Source organism: Anomaloglossus baeobatrachus, chromosome 4 (genome assembly GCF_048569485.1).
Source record: "Anomaloglossus baeobatrachus isolate aAnoBae1 chromosome 4, aAnoBae1.hap1, whole genome shotgun sequence".
NCBI classification, from domain to species: domain Eukaryota; kingdom Metazoa; phylum Chordata; class Amphibia; order Anura; family Aromobatidae; genus Anomaloglossus; species Anomaloglossus baeobatrachus.
In genome coordinates, this window is record NC_134356.1 from 416,045,493 (window position 1) to 416,063,933 (window position 18,441).

The 18,441-nt window shown below is 47.1% G+C and overlaps 1 protein-coding gene across 2 annotated transcripts in view; it reads left to right on the forward strand.

Moving 5' to 3' along the window:
* Nucleotides 1–18,441, forward strand: part of LOC142301589 (uncharacterized) — a 154,027-nt gene that overhangs the window by 6,491 nt on the left and 129,095 nt on the right. The gene's annotated exons all lie outside the window — the stretch shown is intronic.

An 18,441-nucleotide genomic window follows, 5' to 3' on the forward strand; every position in this document is an offset into this window, starting at 1 on the left:
CCCTCCAGCCTCCCCCCAGTCTCTGCCTCTGCCTCCCCCAGTCTCGGCCTCTGCCTCCCTCCAGCCTCCCCACAGTCTCAGCCTCTGCCTCCCTCCAGTCTCCCTCCAGTCTCAGCCTCTGCCTCCCTCCAGTCTCAGCCTCTGCCTCCCTCCAGTCTCAGCCTCTGCCTCCCTCCAGTCTCAGCCTCTGCCTCCCTCCAGTCTCTGCCTCTGCCTCCCTCCAGCCTCCCCCCCAGTCTCTGCCTCTGCCTCCCTCCAGCCTCCCCCCAGTCTCAGCCTCTGCCTCCCTCCAGCCTCCCGCCAGTCTCTGCCTCCCTCCAGCCTCCCCCCAGTCTCTGCCTCTGCCTCCCTCCAGCCTCCCCCCAGTCTCTGCCTCTGCCTCCCTCCAGCCTCCCCCCAGTCTCTGCCTCTGCCTCCCTCCAGCCTCCCCCCAGTCTCTGCCTCTGCCTCCCTCCAGCCTCCCCCCAGTCTCAGCCTCTGCCTCCCTCCAGCCTCCCCCCAGTCTCAGCCTCTGCCTCCCTCCAGCCTCCCCCCAGTCTCTGCCTCTGCCTCCCTCCAGCCTCCCCCCAGTCTCAGCCTCTGCCTCTCTCCAGCCTCCCCCCAGTTTCAGCCTCTGCCTCCCTCCAGCCTCCCCCCAGTCTCTGCCTCCCTCCAGCCTCCCCCCAGTCTCTGCCTCTGCCTCCATCCAGCCTCCCCCAGTCTTAGCCTCTGCCTCCCTCCAGCCTCCCCACAGTCTCAGCCTCTGCCTCCCTCCAGTCTCAGCCTCTGCCTCCCTCCAGCCTCCCCCCAGTCTCAGCCTCTGCCTCTCTCCAGTCTCAGCCTCTGCCTCCCTCCAGCCTCCCCCCAGTCTCAGCCACTGCCTCCCTCCAGTCTCAGCCTCTGCCTCCCTCCAGCCTCCCTCCAGTCTCAGCCTCTGCCTCCCTCCAGCCTCCCCCCAGTCTCAGCCTCTGCCTCCCTCCAGCCTCCCCCCAGTCTCAGCCTCTGCCTCCCTCCAGTATCTGCCTTTGCCGCCTCCCCCCCCCCCGCATGCGCAGATCTCCGGTCTGCATTAGAGACACTCCCACGCTCCTTATGAATCCACTTACCTGCTCCAGTGCCCGCCGCCATCTTCCTGGCTCACGTGAGTATCCTCTTCTGACACCGGCTTCCATCACGTCCTCCGCGGCGTCCTGCTGTGAGCTCTGCATGTGACGTCCACACAGCAGTGGACGCAGCACAGAGGAAGGAGCTGATTGGCGCGCGCCTGTGACCCCGGAAGTGCAGGCGCCGGCAGTTCCGGGGTCAATCAGCTCCCTGTGCTCGGCGGCCACAAAAAAAAAATGTAAAAAAAATTTTATTTTTTTTTTTTTTTTTTTTTTTGCTGCCAGAAGGTGCCGCCCCTCACAATCTGCCGCCCTAGGCACCGGACCACGGGTGCCTAATGGTAAATACGGCCCTGTGTGTGTGTTTGGTATTTTTGCTGAGAATAAAAAAAGCAACCTTCCAGCAAAGGTGTGTTTTTGGTTGTGGTTTTTTTTTTTAAATTTTTCTGCGGAATCCATAACCCAGGATGGCAGAACCTGATGTACACTCATTTTCAGTCTTGTTCCTCGTGTTTTGTTTACTAATACAATGGGCTCCTTGGGGTTAGTGCTCGGAGGATGGAGCGGCCTCCAGTCTCGTGGTTGTGGAGGTGATTTGGCTTTTCTGCATTTCGGAAGGTAAAACACTTTGTATGATGTTACCCATCAGTCTGTCCAGTTATTACCAAGCTAGGAAAATCTGTGTTTTAAAGCCAGCTGTTCCTGCAGGTTTGATTTCTAAAACTCTAGCCAACAATTGATCCCATCATATGATATGGCTAGCGGTCTTTTATATATTAGTGTTAGTGTGTCCATGTGGCATTTATTTTGGGGTTGGGGGGGAGGCAGGAAAGTGAGAAGGATAGGGTTCAATGGGGGTATTTTAAATGGTACCTGTCAGGCAGGGGCGTAACTGCAGCGGTCGCGATTGCCTCCAGGCCCGGGAGGTTAGGGGCCCGCGGCTGCCCGGCAGATCAGCAGCCAGCTTCTTTCTGTGAGATTAGCTGTGCTGTTCTGCCGCAGACTACGCGGCCGCTATATGACCAGGTTGCCGCCGCTGACACCGAGCCCCCCTGCCTGGTGTCAGCGCTCCCGTCGCTGAAATGACGGCTGGCTGCAGGACACGTGGAGTCCTGGGGGGGGCACCCTTGCTGCAGGACACATGGAGTACTTGGGGAGGGGGGGGGGGGCACCCTGGCTGCAGTACACATGGAGTCCTTGGGGAGGGGGCGCCCTGGCTGCATGACACATGGAGGAGTATGGGGCTGCATAATAAACATGAAGGACACCTTATACATGGACTATATGGGTGCATTATACATGGAGGAGTATGGGGCTGCATAATAAACATGAAGGACACCTTATACATGGACTATATGGGTGCATTATACATGGAGGAGTATGGGGCTGCATAATACAATATGAAGGACACCTTATACATGGACTATATGGGTGCATTATACATGGAGGAGTATGGGGCTGCATAATACAATATGAAGGTTTTTGGGACTGCATTGTAATACATATAGGGCTATGGGGGCTACATATAATATATGGAGGACTATGGGGGTGCGTTAGAAAACATGGAGGACTGTGGTGCTGTATAATATATGGAGAACTATGGGTGAATTATAATACATGGAGGACTATGGAGGTGCATTCTAATATATGAAGGTTTATTTGGGACTCATACTATATGGAAGGCTATGTGGGGACCATTATAGTATTTGGAGAACTATATACGAGGGGGGACAAAGATACAAGCATGGGATGGGAATGTTTTGTGCTGAGAGAAAAAGGCTCTTTCCCTCAGCACCCAGCTTTCCCATGCTCTGCTGTACATCTCTCAGCACCCAGCTTTCCCATGCTCTGATATGGGAAAGCTGGGTGCTGAGGGAATGATGTATAGCAGAGCATGGGGAAGATGGGTGCAGAGGACAAGATGGATTTCAGATCATGGGGAAACTTGGGTGCTGAGGATAAGAGCCAAGTGTCAGCATCATTATCCTGTACCCAGAGTGTCTGTGTCATTATCCCGTACCCTAAGTGTTGGTGTACGTGGAGGGGGCCAAGGTCCAAATTTTGCACCAGGGCCCATCAAACTCTAGTTACACCACTGCTGTCAGGTGATTGATTCTTGCTGCCTGTTGTTTTTAGCACAAGCTCCTTTTTTTGCAGCCATGTTTCACCTGAAACTCCTTCAGAAGACATTGAAAAGGTGTCTGAGAACGATGCGGCTCTTGAATGACTTGTCCAAGAGAGGCAGATCCTTAGCGTCCTCTCTATCTTTGTTCACCCTTGACTAACGGATCTTCTTATATACATAGTTAGGTAGAGACCTGTCAGTCTAGAGACTTGGGAAGGCGAGAAGCTGCAAGGACCTGTGCCTTTTTTACCATCTGAGTCGCATCATCCTCGACCAGCTTCTTAGTCTGCCACAGTTAATCAGGATGAAACATGGCCACTATGACTGAGCCGGTCTCTTCTTCCTGCTGTCCGTTGTATGGGCAGCGGGAATCAACTGACGAGTAACTTTTTGTTGCAACATTTAAAAAGAAATCAAAATGTTTTCAGGTTCACATCTTTCAGGTGGATTATGCTGGAAAAGTGGCTTAAAACAAATCTAAAAATAAATACCATATGCACAGCAATTTCTGAATGATTTGCTATGTATATGTTCAGTCTTTTGAGCTTCTTTTGAAAGTTGTGACATGGCTACAAGAAGTGATCTGACCATTCTTAAAAAGGATTCCACTTGGAAGCCACTTAATAGTTAATTTCAAACTGTACAAAAAAACCCCGCTTCCGGGACATAAATGAAATAGAAAAGACATTTCACGACAAGACAAGTTCGTCCAGAAGTGTCTTCCTCTGGCAAAATTAATCCGTTACAATGGAGTCTAAAAAACGTAACTTATGATAAGCGATCACAACCATGTTCTGTACTCCTAGTGAGTAGTGGGATACTCAAGTACCCAAGTATGAGTCAATATGGAACTTCAGTATTTTTTTCAGAAGAATGCTCAAGTACCCCTTTGACTTCTATTATGCTCAAGTTGCACCCATCCAATTGTTTGTTATGAGTGGGTAGTGCTCGCTCATCACTAGACGTCACGTGAACATATACTAGGGCATCTTTTACAAGAATTTCTAAAGAAGGTGTGGGAGAAGGCCATTACATTAGCGTTAAATAGTAATGTTTTTGGGGCAAATCTTTTCGCAATGTATTTGCAGCTTTTCTGTCATATGTGGATGTTATATGGGGGTATCACTGTGTATTTGGTGCAGAATTCCCCTGATGTATTACAAAGGGGAAATTTTCAAATCAAAAAAGGTCAGTGGAACCTCTGTTAGGAGTCTCGACACAGAAAATGGCCAGATATCCCTCCGGGAAGGACCCAGCCAAGGAGTGGCTCTTTTTAAGGAAACCACCATATTAAGTGGCCCATTTAGTCAATATCCAACTCTTTGACGAGTTTAGACATGACAAGGGAAATACTAAGGCCAGGTATCCATCCACAGACAGCTGTTTCGGTGTATTGCCCCTCATCAGTGTGGAGTAGGATTCTGGCTAGGTGGGAGCAATGCCTAGTAGACCAGCAAGACAAAACAATCACTGATCTCGGGGAGACCAGCCAGAGAAAACACTGCCGGCAGCCAGCAAAGGCGCTCAACACAATGAAATCCTAGGTGCTTTGCCCCCTGGGAAGTATGCAAATAGTTATATTTTTGGGGCAAATCTTTTCGCAATGTATTTGCAGCTTTTTTTGTAATATGTGGACGTTACATGGGGGTATCGCTGTGCATTTGGTACAGAATTCCCCTGATGTATTACAAAGGGGAAATTTTAAGCAGATTCTGAACCCCCCCCCCATACATTGATAATCTGCAGATATTAAAATCTTTAGATGAGATTATTTATTATTATTTATTTATAGAGCATCATTAATTCCATGGTGCTGTACATGAGAAGGGGGTTACATACAGAATACATATACAACTTACAGTAGACAGACTAGTACAGAGGGAAGAGGACCCTGGCCTTGCGGGCTTACATTCTATAGGATTATGGGGAGGAGACAGTAGGTTGGGCGGCAGCTCCGCACGGTGGTTGGGCGGCAGCTCCGCACGGTGGTTCCAACAAATCTCCTTGGCAAGATTTCAGCATGAAAATTTTGGTCTGAATATGCAAATAGGAAAAAAAAATGTTTATGAAAAGTGTAGGTGGCCCTCTTCATAGTCAGCGTTGGGTCATTCATGGGACAAATCCAGCGTTATTTTTGTTCTGCTTTTATGAGGGTGCAGAAATTAAGAACACTGATATGAACAGTCTTGGGGTACATGCTCACAATGAGTTTTGGTCGTATTTTCGATGAGTTCAAAAATGCAGCATTATACCATGTAAGCACAGTGGATGGGATTAATAGAAATCTCATTCCCACTGTGCTTCTTTTTTACGCTGCGTAAACTGACCTGTGGTGCGTTTTTTCCATGCCACAATGTCAATTTCTCTTGCAGGTGCACAGTGTCTTCTGTACGTAATCTCCCCATAGACTTGCATTAGATGCGCCAATGTTTTTAGTGCATTTCCATGGTGGATACACACCCATGATTATCAATACAATGAAGTTTAGAAAACAAAACCGCTTTATCTAAAGCATGACACCAGAGACAAAAATGCAAAACTGTATAAACCGCATGTTCAAAAAACACAAGCAAACTAAAATGTACAAACTTTGCAGCGTCAATAACTCAATAAACACTAATCGCGGGAACGTAGCCTTAAAGGGAACCTGTCAGGTCCAATATGCACCCAGAACCACGAGCAGTTCTGGGGGCATATTGCTAACCCCTGCCTAACGGTTCCTGTATACACTAGCATTGATAAAGACATCTTTAGAAAAAGTATTTCTAAAGATCTTTTACCGTATGCTAATGAGTGAGGGCAGTAGTCCCCTGAGTGTTAGTTCCCCGGCCAGTCGCCCCCATTAACATGTTAGTACACCCCTGTGGGCATGCTAATAAATGAGCAGCGTCAGAGGATGATCTCAATCACCTCTCCGCTGCCATTGTCACCCGACGCTGGATTTTGGCTCAGTGCTCATGACCCTGGAGTTTGGGTCATGCGCACTATGAAGCCGGGTGTACTCGTCCCGGCTTCAAACTAAAGTAGTGCGCATGACCGAAACTCCGGAATCATATGCACTGAGCCGAAATCCCACATCGGGCGGCGATGGCCGCGGAGAGGTGAGTGATATCATCCCCTGACGTTGCGTATTCATTAGCATGATAGTGCGCCCACAGGGACGTACTAACATGCTAATGAGAGGCGACTGGCTGGGGAACTAACGCCCAGGGAACTAGTCCCCTCGCTCATTAGCATACTGTAAAAGCTCTTTAGAAATACTTTTTCTAAAGATCTCTTTATGCTAATGTATACAGGGACGGTTAGGCAGGGATTAGCGATATACACTCAGAACTGCTCGTGGTTCTGGTTGCATATTGGACCTGACAGGTTCAGTTTAAGTTTCAGTTTCATCTGTGTTGTGGCTCATATTTTAATCATAGATTTGTGTGTCAATTTTTACCTTTAGGGCTAGGACACACGGTGAGCAAAACGGACTGGGTGGCATGCGATAAAAAAAAATCACATTCCACTTGGACCCATGTTACTCTTTGGGGCTGTTCCCATCTGCGATTATTTTCTCAGCCCTAATCAGACCGAGAAAACAGTCGCAGAATGCTGTGGGTGGAATCTGATCTGTTTTCACTCACACGCATACAAATCTATGGGTGCAGAAAAACATCGCATTTCACTCAAATGACACCGGAGTGCAGTGCGATAATCGCATCCTCCTCCACAGCAGTGATCCGATCGCAGGATTGGATCACAGCGGTGTGACACTTGGCTTACACTTGCAGCACAGCAGGAGCAGATAGTCACAATGGATGCCATACTCTTGTGTGGCCCCAGGCTAAGTCTGATCAGTTTCTCCACTCTGTCTGCAAAATTACACAGGCATGTAAGATCGCACAGGCAATTTGTCACATGGCTCTTAGGTGTGTATGTGTGTGCATGCTCTAATCTGGTCCAATTTATGGACCAGACTGCTACATGAAAAGATCAGGCTTCTTCTGTATTTCTCCGCTGACAAGAATCTTGTCACGTGTGCCATTTCCAGATGTGACTGGCCCAAGTGTTACAAATGCCATCTGAATGAAGCCCTAGGCTGCGTTCACACATAGTTATCATGCTGTGGCTGGAAATCTCAAAACAGCCCTGTGATGCGATCTGTAGGGCTCGGTTGTTCGAGCATATGACACGATAGCCCTCAGACCGATGTTATTCTATGGGCCAGCACCGTTGAGTGTATTAATTTTTTTGATAGATAGATATATAGATAGATTTATTTTTTATCATGCCCATTCAACATGAGAGAATAAAAAATGCAAGATGCTGCTATTGGTAGCATATACAAGACAGCTCTCGCCAATTCAACTCTGGGTGCGTGCAAAATATCGGACTGCACATGATGGAGAAATGAAGTTCTTCATCTTCTCTGTGATCTGATTCACTCACGTGAGAATCTTATCACCATGTCATTAGCATAATTGGCCCGATTCTCACATGAGAACATGCACTGGTGTGACCCCGGCCTTAGGCTGAGAACGCACTTTGCGTTGCCCTACATGCATTTTTTTTTTAAAGCACGTTTTTGCCTTAATTGATTTGACCAAAGTTGCATTTTCCAGAACTTTAGCGCTGAAAACGCATGCGTATTTACCATGTTTTAGGTGCGTTTTCAGCGCTTTTTACATGCTTTTTACCTGCGTTTTGACAGATGCGTTTTGCACATCAAGACACTGCTAAATAAAGTTGAAACTGTCAAAAGTAATGAATAAAGAGAAAAAAAAGGAATACATACATAATTTCAGAAATTAAAATGAAAATAGAAATATATAATGAAATTATAGCGGTAATGTAGTATTTTTAAGAAAAATGGCAATAAATGATTTTCTTTAAATTGTCAGAGTGTGTGTGTGTGTGTGTGTGTGTGTAATGGGACATATGAAATCTTTAATTTGATGTGCAAAAAGCATTCCTTTTGGTAGTCCAAAACGCATTTTTTTTCTGCGATGAAAAAGCAGGTAAAACGCAGGAATTTGTAGGAATCTTGGTTTTTGCCATTTCTCATTGACTTCAATGTTAGCAAAACGCACCCAAAATGGCAAAAACAACTGACATGCTGCTTCTTTGGATGCATGGTTTTTGCCACAAAATATGCAAATTAAACGCAGCGTTTCTAAACGCAAAGTGCGGTCAGGAAAACATCATTTTCCATTGACTCTCATGGAAAACAAAAACTCATGCCTTTTGGCATAAAAACTCTGCAGCCTTAGGCTATGTGCGCACTGGGAAATGGAATTTTCTTGAGAAAATTCCGCATGCTCTCAAAGATTACCGCACCCGCGGTAAAAAACCGCGGCAAACCGCATGCGGTTTCATCGCGGTATTGCCGCGGTTTAGCCGCGTGAGGGTTGGGATGTGCTTTATTGCATTCAATGCAATAAAGCACATTGAAAAAAAAAAAAAAAATTAATTCTGAGATAGTAGATGGATAGACAGAAGAATAGATAGAGAGAGAGAGAGGACAGATCGCTGCATTTCCCACGGTCGGCAGTGAGTTCACATTACCGGCCGTGGGAAAGGACCAGTAATTACCTCTGCTGTCTGCTGCATTCATTCAGCACTGTCTGTGACAGTCGCGGCTGGATGCAGGCAGCGCAGGACCTGTGGATTACGCCGGAGCTTTGGTGCGGGAGGGGTTAATAAAAGGGTGAACGAGGCTTGTTTGTTTTATTTCAAATAAAGTATTTTTGGTGTCTGTGTTTTATTCACTTTACTTACGGGTTGATCATGTCAGCTGTCTCATAGACGCTGCCATGATAAAGCCTGGAGTTAATGGCGGTGATCCACCACCATTAACCCCTTGTATTACCTTGACCGCCACTGCTACATGGCGGCAGGAAGAGCCGGGGACACGCCGGTGCTGCCGCATAATGCATGCGACAGTACCGGGGCAGCTGCGGCTGATATTCTCGGCTGCGGGAGGGGGAGTGAGGCGGGGGACATTAACCCTGCCCCTCTCCCTCCCCAGCCTGAGAATACCGGGCCGCCGCTGTGTGCTTACCTCGGCTGGATGGTAAATATGCAGCGGAGCCCACGTGTTTTGTTTTCTATATTTCCGTTTGCTTTTTATGTGTGTTCTGTGATGTGTGTGTCTGTGATGTGTGTGTCTGTGATGTGTGTGTCTGTGATGTGTGTGTCTGTGATGTGTGTGTGTTTACTCTCTGCACGGCTTCCTCTTCCTGTAATGACATCACTTCCCTGCAAAACCGTAGACAGGCGATGTACATTACCGGAGGTAAACTGCGAAATACCGCAGGAAAATGCAGTGAACCGCACAGAATTTGCTTCCTGCGTTATTCCCTGCGGGATTTCACGATTAACATTGGAGTCAATGTAGTGAAATCCCGCAGCGATGTGCGGAAAAGAAGTGACATGCAATTGTTTTTGCTGCGGGAATCCCGCAGCAAAACATGCAGCTGTCAAATTCCGCCCAGTGCGCACAGGATTTTTTTTGCCCATAGGTTTTGCTGGTGATTCACTGCAGAGATGTTATGAACATTTTCTGCAGCGAAACATGCAGCAAAACCGCAAAAAATCCGCGGCAAAATCCGGTAAGTGCGCACATAGCCTTACAGTTTCGCTGCACAATCACTTGCAAGGAAGCTGCTATTTTACCTGCATAATGGCAGGCCTTTTATGATTGGCCGCACATAATTTTGAGGGTATGTACATATGTTCGGTGTGTCGTGTTTTTGTGGATTCCAACTGACTGGCGTTCTAGTGTTGCAAATACCAGTTTACCATGAAGTAGGCGAGTCGTGTCAGACCATTATCCCTCTCCAGCTTTGCTCATTTTGTTGCAGAGCAAAGAAACTGTCATGAAGGGGGAAAAATGTTGAAACGTCTAGTTTTAATTCTGAATTACGGGAAAAAAAAGTTTGACTTTTTAAAAGAAATTTACACCAAAATTACTTTCATGATTCAGGGCCAAAATGCAGGGGTCAAAGCAGGGGCCACTAAGCAATGTATGGAACTGCTATACTATGAAGAAAAAGACATGGATTGCACATCCCAAAAATACAATGATCTAAAGCCGCTAGGCAAAAAATTAAATAGAACATGAGGTTCTTTTGTTACCATTCTGATCAGATTGTATTAAGCCCACTGCCACGTCACGGCAAACCTCTTGAGTGGGTCCCTAACCTGACCTTTTTGTGTGGCACCGTGCACTGACCACCGCCGCAGCGACAAAGCGCCAGCAGGGCGGGCGACCTGGTGCCTCACAGCACCCATGCTGCAAGGCAAAGCCCCCAGGGCTCCAGGCCGCGCCGCCCCACCGACACCACACCACCACACCACAACAGCAGCCACCACACAGAAAGCCATGGAACCCATAGGGTGTAGGGGCGACATGACAGCCCGGAGGGTAGGGAGTTGATAGGGTTAAACAGTGTTGGTTCGTTTAGCAATGAGGAAAAGAAGGTGATTGGTTAGGGGGTGGAGTGTGGTGGAAGGAAAGGAGGGAGCTTTATGGTGTATATAATAGGAGGTGGGAGTCCATTACCTCCTCTTGCATTTCCTGGATGACAGCTTCCCACCCACCCTCCCTTCTATTGTGTATTGTTATTATTGGTGTGTTTATATGCATGTATAGTTATTCAATTTTTAGAGCCATTACAACAAAATGAGAAAAGAGAGGATTGGAGGAAGTGTCGTGTATAAAATAATAATAAAAAAAACAAAACAAAAAAACAACGAAACAAAAGAGATTTCTATGTGGATTGTGATGTATATTGTCATTTGGGATTCTTGTAAGTGGGTGAATAAGATGGGGGTAATGTGGGAATATATGTATATGTATATGATGTGTATGATGTATATGTGTATGGTCAGCATAAATAATGGGGATTATGTTCTTTGTCACAGCAGCGGGGTAGGTCTGGTCCAGAGGAGCTCTAATTGTTACTGGTGTTTGGATGGAGAGCCACTGGGGAAGGTACAGTGGCTCCGGTTACTGGTGACCTGCAGGTACAAGGTTGTCTGAAGGGAGGAGGTATTGCTCCGTTGGTGATCAATGCCTTATATATGGGTCAGGGTTGTTGCCAAGGATTATATATTAAGGAGTTGATGGTTGCCAGGGAGTCACAGGTGGCTACAGTGCCCCAGGTGATAGGTAATTGAAAGTACAGGAGTTTTTGGTTTGGGTAAGGGTATTACTCCTTTGGTGACTTTTACCTCATTTAAATATGGGACCATTGTTATGGTCAGTGATCCATTTTGGTGAAATGGTAATCGCAGGAGGAGTCACTGGTTGGGGTCATGGTTCTGGATCCAAGTGCAGTGCAAGCACGTGGTTCTGCAAGGCATAGGGGTTTTGATCCGTAGGTGATTAATACTTCTTATCTCTGGGCTAGTTGCAGCCGGGGATGTTGTTGGATTAAAGTCGCTAACGGGCTTTAAGGTTTTTGAGGTCACAGTTACTGTTATGCACATGGATTGATCCGTAGGTGATTGATGCCTCATATCTCTGGGCTGGAGGTTGCAGCCGGGGATAATATTGAGTTGGAGGTAAAGAGGAATGTAAGGTTTTGAGACACGGTTGATACTTGATGCTACTTGGGGGGGTTTTAATCCGTAGGTGATTAATGCCCCCATCTCTGGGTCGGTGTGTTGCGGCTAGGGATCGTGTTTCTGACGGTTGTGTGATTTGAAGGGTCACTTGTAGGATATAGTGGCTTTGGTTACAGGGATCTTGCAGGCATGGGGACCTGCAAGGTTGGGGTATTGATCCGTAGGTGATTAATGCCTCGTATCTCTGGGTCGGTGTGTTGCGGCCAGGGATTGTGTTCTGGTGGTGGAGTATGGCTTCTGGACCGGACTTATGGCGGGGGTAGGTCTGGTCCAGAGGCGGTTTAACGGATAATGTTATTTGATTGGAGAGTCACTTGTAGGATATAGTGGCTCCGGTTACAAGGATCTTGCAGGCATGGGTCCTGCAAGGTGGGGGGTATTGATCCGTAGGTGATTCATACCTCATCTCCGGCCCGGTGTGTGTTGCGGCCAGGGATCATGTTTTGGTGGTGGAAGGTGGTTTCTGGACCGGGCCTACCCAGGGTTACGTATTGTATTACGTACTGTATTATTATTATTATTATGGTATTACCTATTGTTAAATGTTGGGGACGCCCGTTGGACGGCGCCCCCTTGTGTTAGTGTGTAAACAATAGGCAATAAAGGGCTGCTGTGGCCATTTTTTACCAAGTCGCAAGCAGTGTCCGTGTATTATTGATACCGGGTAAGGGTAATTGGGAATAATATAGGAATCAACGACCGGAAAATCCCTCCTGGAAATGTCAAGCACCAGCACACAGTGAGAGGAGCTGTGCACTCACCTCCCACTGGCTCCCATATGTGAACTGGGAGCAAAAAGAAGGCTGACCCCTCTTGCAGTCTCCTGCTAATTAAAATCACCTGTGCCAAATGGGGAGAGTGCAGATCCAAGAATACAATGATCTAAAGCCGCTAGGCAAAAATTAGATAGAACAGGAGGTTCTTTTGTTACCATTCTGATCAGATTGTATTAAGCCCACTGCCACGTCACGGCAAACCTCTTGAGTGGGTCCCTAACCTGACCTTTTTGTGTGGCACCGTGCACTGACCACCGCCGCAGCGACAAAGCGCCAGCAGGGCGGGCGACCTGGTGCCTCACAGCACCCATGCTGCAAGGCAAAGCCCCCAAGGCTCCAGGCCGCGCCGCCCCACTGACACCACACCACCACAACAGCAGCCACCACACAGCACCAGCACACAGTGAGAGGAGCTGTGCACTGACCTCCCACTGGCTCCCATATGTGGACTGGGAGCAAAAAGAAGGCTGACCCCTCTTGCAGTCTCCTGCTAATTAAAATCACCTGTGCCAAATGGGGAGAGTGCAGATCCAAGCAAAAAAAGAGGGGGATAGACTGATATAAATATTTATATCAGTCTATCCCCCTCTTTTTTTTTTTCAGCTTCTCAGTGGGTGACAGACTATGGATGGGTTATCAATATGAGATGTTCTGGACAATCCCTGCAAGTGGATTCTCCCCACTGCTGCGGTGCAACCATGTTGGCGTTTCCTGTGGTTTTGGCCCACAGTAGGACTAAGAAGAATCGGCTATTTGCCTCCTATTGTGTTTCTTTAGTTTTTGGGAATACTAGCTCAAAGGCTCTGAAAAAGTAATAAGTAACATGGAAAACACCTATTTTTCTGACAGGTCTGAGTAGGTTTTTATTTATTTTTCTGCATGGGGGTTTCTCAACCAATAAACATACTATAAATAAACGGTGCTCTTTCAGAATACAGCGATGGACAATAAAAAATCCACTAAACATTTGTTTATTGTGCAAAACTAGAAGAAAAAAAATCCATCCCCATCAAGGACCCCACATCTACAAAGAGTTTGTCTGTTCTCCCTGTGTTTGAGTGAATTTCCTCCCACACTCCAAAGACATACATGACTGATAGGTCATTTAGATCGTGGTCCCGAGTGAGGAGAATGTAAAGTGCTGTGGAATATGATGGTGTTATATAAGCAAAATATATTTCTATAGGGAGTGCCACGCCAGCATTCCAGAAATCACATACCAGCAAACTGTAAATAATCATGCCTAACAGATTTAGTGGCACAGCAGCTTCAGGGGAAAAAAATGAATTTGTGTTCTTCCTGCAGCCTCTCTTCCAGTCTCCACTAGTGTGGCTGTAATTCTTCCCCTGGACATTGACAGACAGCTGTGCAATAGATACAATGCAGAGGAGGCTGGCTATCATTGAGCTGGAGAGTGATTAGAGCGCTAAGGCCTGTTTCACACATCTGGCATTATGCAGTAAAGACATGACGGCAGACGGCAGCATCATGCATCGGACGCTATCACGGAGGGGTCTACAAGTAGCAGCTGAGGTCACTGCGGGAACGGAGGAGAGGTGAGAATGAGAATTATTTTTTTTTTTTTTTCTTGGACCCTGACCCGAGTATAAGCCGAGGGGGGCATTTTCAGCTTAAAAAAATGGGCTGAAAAACTAGGCTTATACTCAAGTATATACCTCAAATCTGACCTACTGTAATCTGTGAAGAAGAATCTGTTGGAGGAGATACTATTTCTCAGAACAAATTCAGACTGCACAAATGTTCCGTATACAGCTTGGCTTACTGACTCCACAGCCTGCCTCTACCTCAAGGTCTCTGCCACTGCCATACTCGCCCTCGCTTTTTTTTTTTTTTCCTCCCTCTGTGCCACAATCTTGCGAGCGCATCTTCTGACTGTCCATAGGTTACTTCACAAGTGCTCAATACAAGTCTGAGAGCCAGAATGAGGCTCTCATAGACTTCTATAGAGGTGTAACCTCTGGCTTCATGAAACGCTGGAGCAGCGGGCAGGTCATAAACTGCCGGAGACCGACAAGCTTGTCAGCACTGGAGCATGAAGATGCCAGAAGGTGAGTATAAAGCTGGTGTCGCACATAACGACAACGACATCGCTGTTACGGCACCATTTTCTGTGACGTAGCAGCGACCTTGTAAGTCTCTATTATGATCGCTGCTTAGCTGTCAAACACAGCGACGCAGCAGCGATCATAACGTCGCTACATGTGCAGGGAGCCGCGCACATTGCTTAGTGCTGGCTCCTTGCTCTCCTAGCTACAGTACACATCAGGTTAATTAACCTGATGTGTACTGCAGCTACATGTCACAGTGCAGAGAGCAGGGATACGCGCACACTGCTTAGTGCTGGCTCCTTGCTCTCCTAGCTACAGTACACATCGGGTTAATTAACCCGATGTGTACTGCAGCTACATGTGCACAGAGCAGGAGCCGGCATTGGCAGCAAGCGCGGCGGAGGCTGGTAACGAAGGTAAATATCGGGTAACCAGGGAAAGGTCTTCCCTTGGTTACCCGATGGTTACAGCTTTCCGCAGCTGCCAGATGCCGGCTCCTGCTCGCTTCATTTCGTCGCTCTCTCGCTGTCACACACAGCGATGTGTGCTTCACAGCGGGAGAGCGACGACGAAAAAATGAAGCAGGACATTCAGCAACAACCGGCGACCTCACAGCAGGGGTCAGGTCGTTGCTGGATGTCACACACAGCGACGGGACGTCGCTGCAACGTCACAGAAAATGGTGACGTAGCAGCGACGTCGTTGTCGCTGTGTGTGACACCACCTTAAGAGTAAGGTCAGGGACCTTGGATAACAACATCCACTCCAGCAATAAAAAGGGGGGGGGGAAAGCCCTGGAGAGGTGCTTTAAGATGTGATGTCTATTACCTTGTACTGTACCCTGATATTAGCATGTTATACCATGCAATTGGTGGTCTTATATTTATTTATATGTAGCTAAATAGTGGGCCCCAAGAATGATTTTCTCTAGTGGGCCCAGGGTACTCCAGTCTGATGCTATATGGCCATGTGGTGAAGGGGTTAAGGTCTTGTTTTTTCTGGTCTCATATTTATCAGCACTTTAGGGTGTAAGATCTTAAGTTTGGCATCATTCATGCTACACAGTGCATCTTTAGGCCCCCTTCACATGCACGTGTCTCCGGTACGTGTTAGGTCCATTCCTGCACGTACCGGAGACACGGGCACACGTAGACCCATTAAAATCAATGGGTCTGCGCACACGTGCGTGATTTTCACGGATGTGTGAAGGGGGCCTTACCTTGTTTTTGGTGCTTTTTTTTTTTTTTTTTTTTTTTTTTAAATGTTTCAAAGATGCACCTAATGCATGCATTGCCATCTCCCAGCAAAGTCTGAGATTTCAATTTTGCTGTCCACACTGGGTATCTTTTTTTTGCCTCGTTTTTGAAGATGCAGCATGTCAATTCTTTTTGCGTTATTGCCAGTGTTTTTGAGCCCTTCCAAGTCAATAGATTTGACTAAAAAAACCTGCATTGGGCAAAATGCAGTAAAAACTCATCAAACACATGCGTTTTTGCTGCGGGTGCAATTTTTTTTTTGGGCCCAAAAAGCTGCATCATTGAGGTTAAAGGATGCAGTGTGTGAACCTAGCCTTACGCTTACCGACCAGGCTAGTGTATGTAATTGGTAGGAATTTCAACCGCTAATCAGCAGAGGTTATTTTGATAAACAATTTAGATTTTACACTCGCTGAGACTATACTATGTTATTAAACAATGTAAATGCTAATTATAATAAAGGTAATTTCAGGGTTTATTCCACTTGACCCCTCAAATTGATTTTAAAGCTCTTTTGTAGTTCTTTCAAAGACAAGTCCCATGGAGAGTTGCACTGCTGAAATTCAGGACGCTACTGAAAAAAAATGTATTAAGATCTGGAGGCCCTGGGTTGTGTGTGTTTTTGTTTTTTGTTTTTTTTGATGCTCCGGACTTCAGGTCCCTCTTTGGGGCGAGTTGAGACTCTACCTAGATTTTCCCTGCTAGTTATTCCCGACCCTTCCTTGCCCTTCCCCATGATCCTTTTCCCCGTCATCATTCACTTTGTCTACCTCCCTCTTTCTTTCTCTTTTTCGCTCTTCCTTCGACTGACCATTATGTGCCTCTATGGTATGAATGGTAAATCTTTGCTGTATGTTATAGGTTATGGATTTTATACCTATATAATGGTTCAAGCCAGATTGATATAAATGTTCTTAAATGATCTTTATTGTAACAAACTGTATATGGCTACAAGCATGCAAAGCCTTTCATGTTTCATTGCATTTCTTTTTTTTTTTTTTTTTTTTTTGTGGGTTTGCCTTGGTCTGCAGCCCTGCTTATTGTAACTAACCCTAATTTTTCAATAGAGATTAAGCATACCTTTTACTTACCCAGTCCATTGCTACGTTCCTGAGAAATCGGCATTTTTATTTATTTTTAGAGCACCATTGATTCTTTGGTGCTATACTTGAGAAGGGGTTACATACAGAATACAGATATAAATGATATAAATTACTGTAAACAGACTAGCAGTAACAGATTGCTACTGAGAGGAGCGTACCCTGCCCTTGCGGGCTTACATTCTGTAGGATAATTGGGAAGGAGACAGTAGGTTCGGAAATTGCAGCAGCTTCCGTGCTACTGATGTGACAGAGGGGGAATTGCAGGTGTAACACCCCGGGGTCGATGGGATTTCACCCGACACGTTACTGGGCTGGGGGTGCAGATCTTCTGCGTGGTCATGGGCTGGCCTGGCCCGGTTTCGTGACCTCGAGATGTATAGGAGGGAGGGAAGGCGGTGGACGGGATGGAGGATGGGGGATGGCGGTGCTAGTGGTAGTGACTGTTAGAAAAGTCTTTTTTAGATCGTGATGCCACCTGTGGTCCGTGGCCAGAGATGGACCGCGGGTGCTGCTCTCTAGGGCTAATGGTGAAGGACGCAGTCGGGATGGTGTCGCTCCCCACAGGTGGAGCGGGGTTACCCCGTTGAGGATGATGGAGGATGGACGGGGTGGTGGTAGTCCCCGTTGGTGCTGGGCGCCGGTGCCGATAAAGGAGAGGCAGGGGCTGCGGTTCCAGGTCTTTTACTCACAGGTAGTTTAGACGCTGCCCCAGAGTACCGATCTCTGCCACGATGGGCTCCAGCCAATCCCGGATAGTTGGTGGTCACCGCCGATGCCCGTGAAAGTCTTTCTAGCGAAGTGTCCCTCGGTTGCTTTCCGGAACCCGGGCCAAACCTCCAGCTCCAAGCCACCGGCCCAAGAAGAGAGCAAAACGCTCAACTCCAGTTGTATGTGTCTCATGTTATCCCAAGCTGTGCCTGGGAAAGTCTGTTCTAGTGTGCTGGTTGCACCTACTTCTTACCCCAAGTGGTGCCCAACCCCAGTTATCCTAGCAACTGGGGAAGTCCCCTGCTTCATGATGGCTAACTACCCTGTCTGCCCTAGTCCACCCCCTGTGGGAAAGCACCTTACTGTTGTATGTGCATGTTTTTGTGAAGCCACCGGCAGTTAACCCCTTTCTAACCCGGGATGGATATTGCCCCTTAAAAGTGGTGTAATACCCTGTGGCTCCTGAAGCCCAATGGGTGCCACACAGGCTGTAAACTTTCTTGAAGAGATGTGTTTTCAATATCTATCTGAGGGTATGTGCGCACACTGCAGTTTTTTGTTGTTACCCAAACAACGCACCTTGTGCCAGAAACAGCTGCAAACAATGCATGTGTTTTTGGCCCCTGCATCTATTTTTATATTTTGTAAAATCAATGACTGGAAGGGCTAAAAAAAAACAAAAAACGCACAAAGAATTGACATTCTG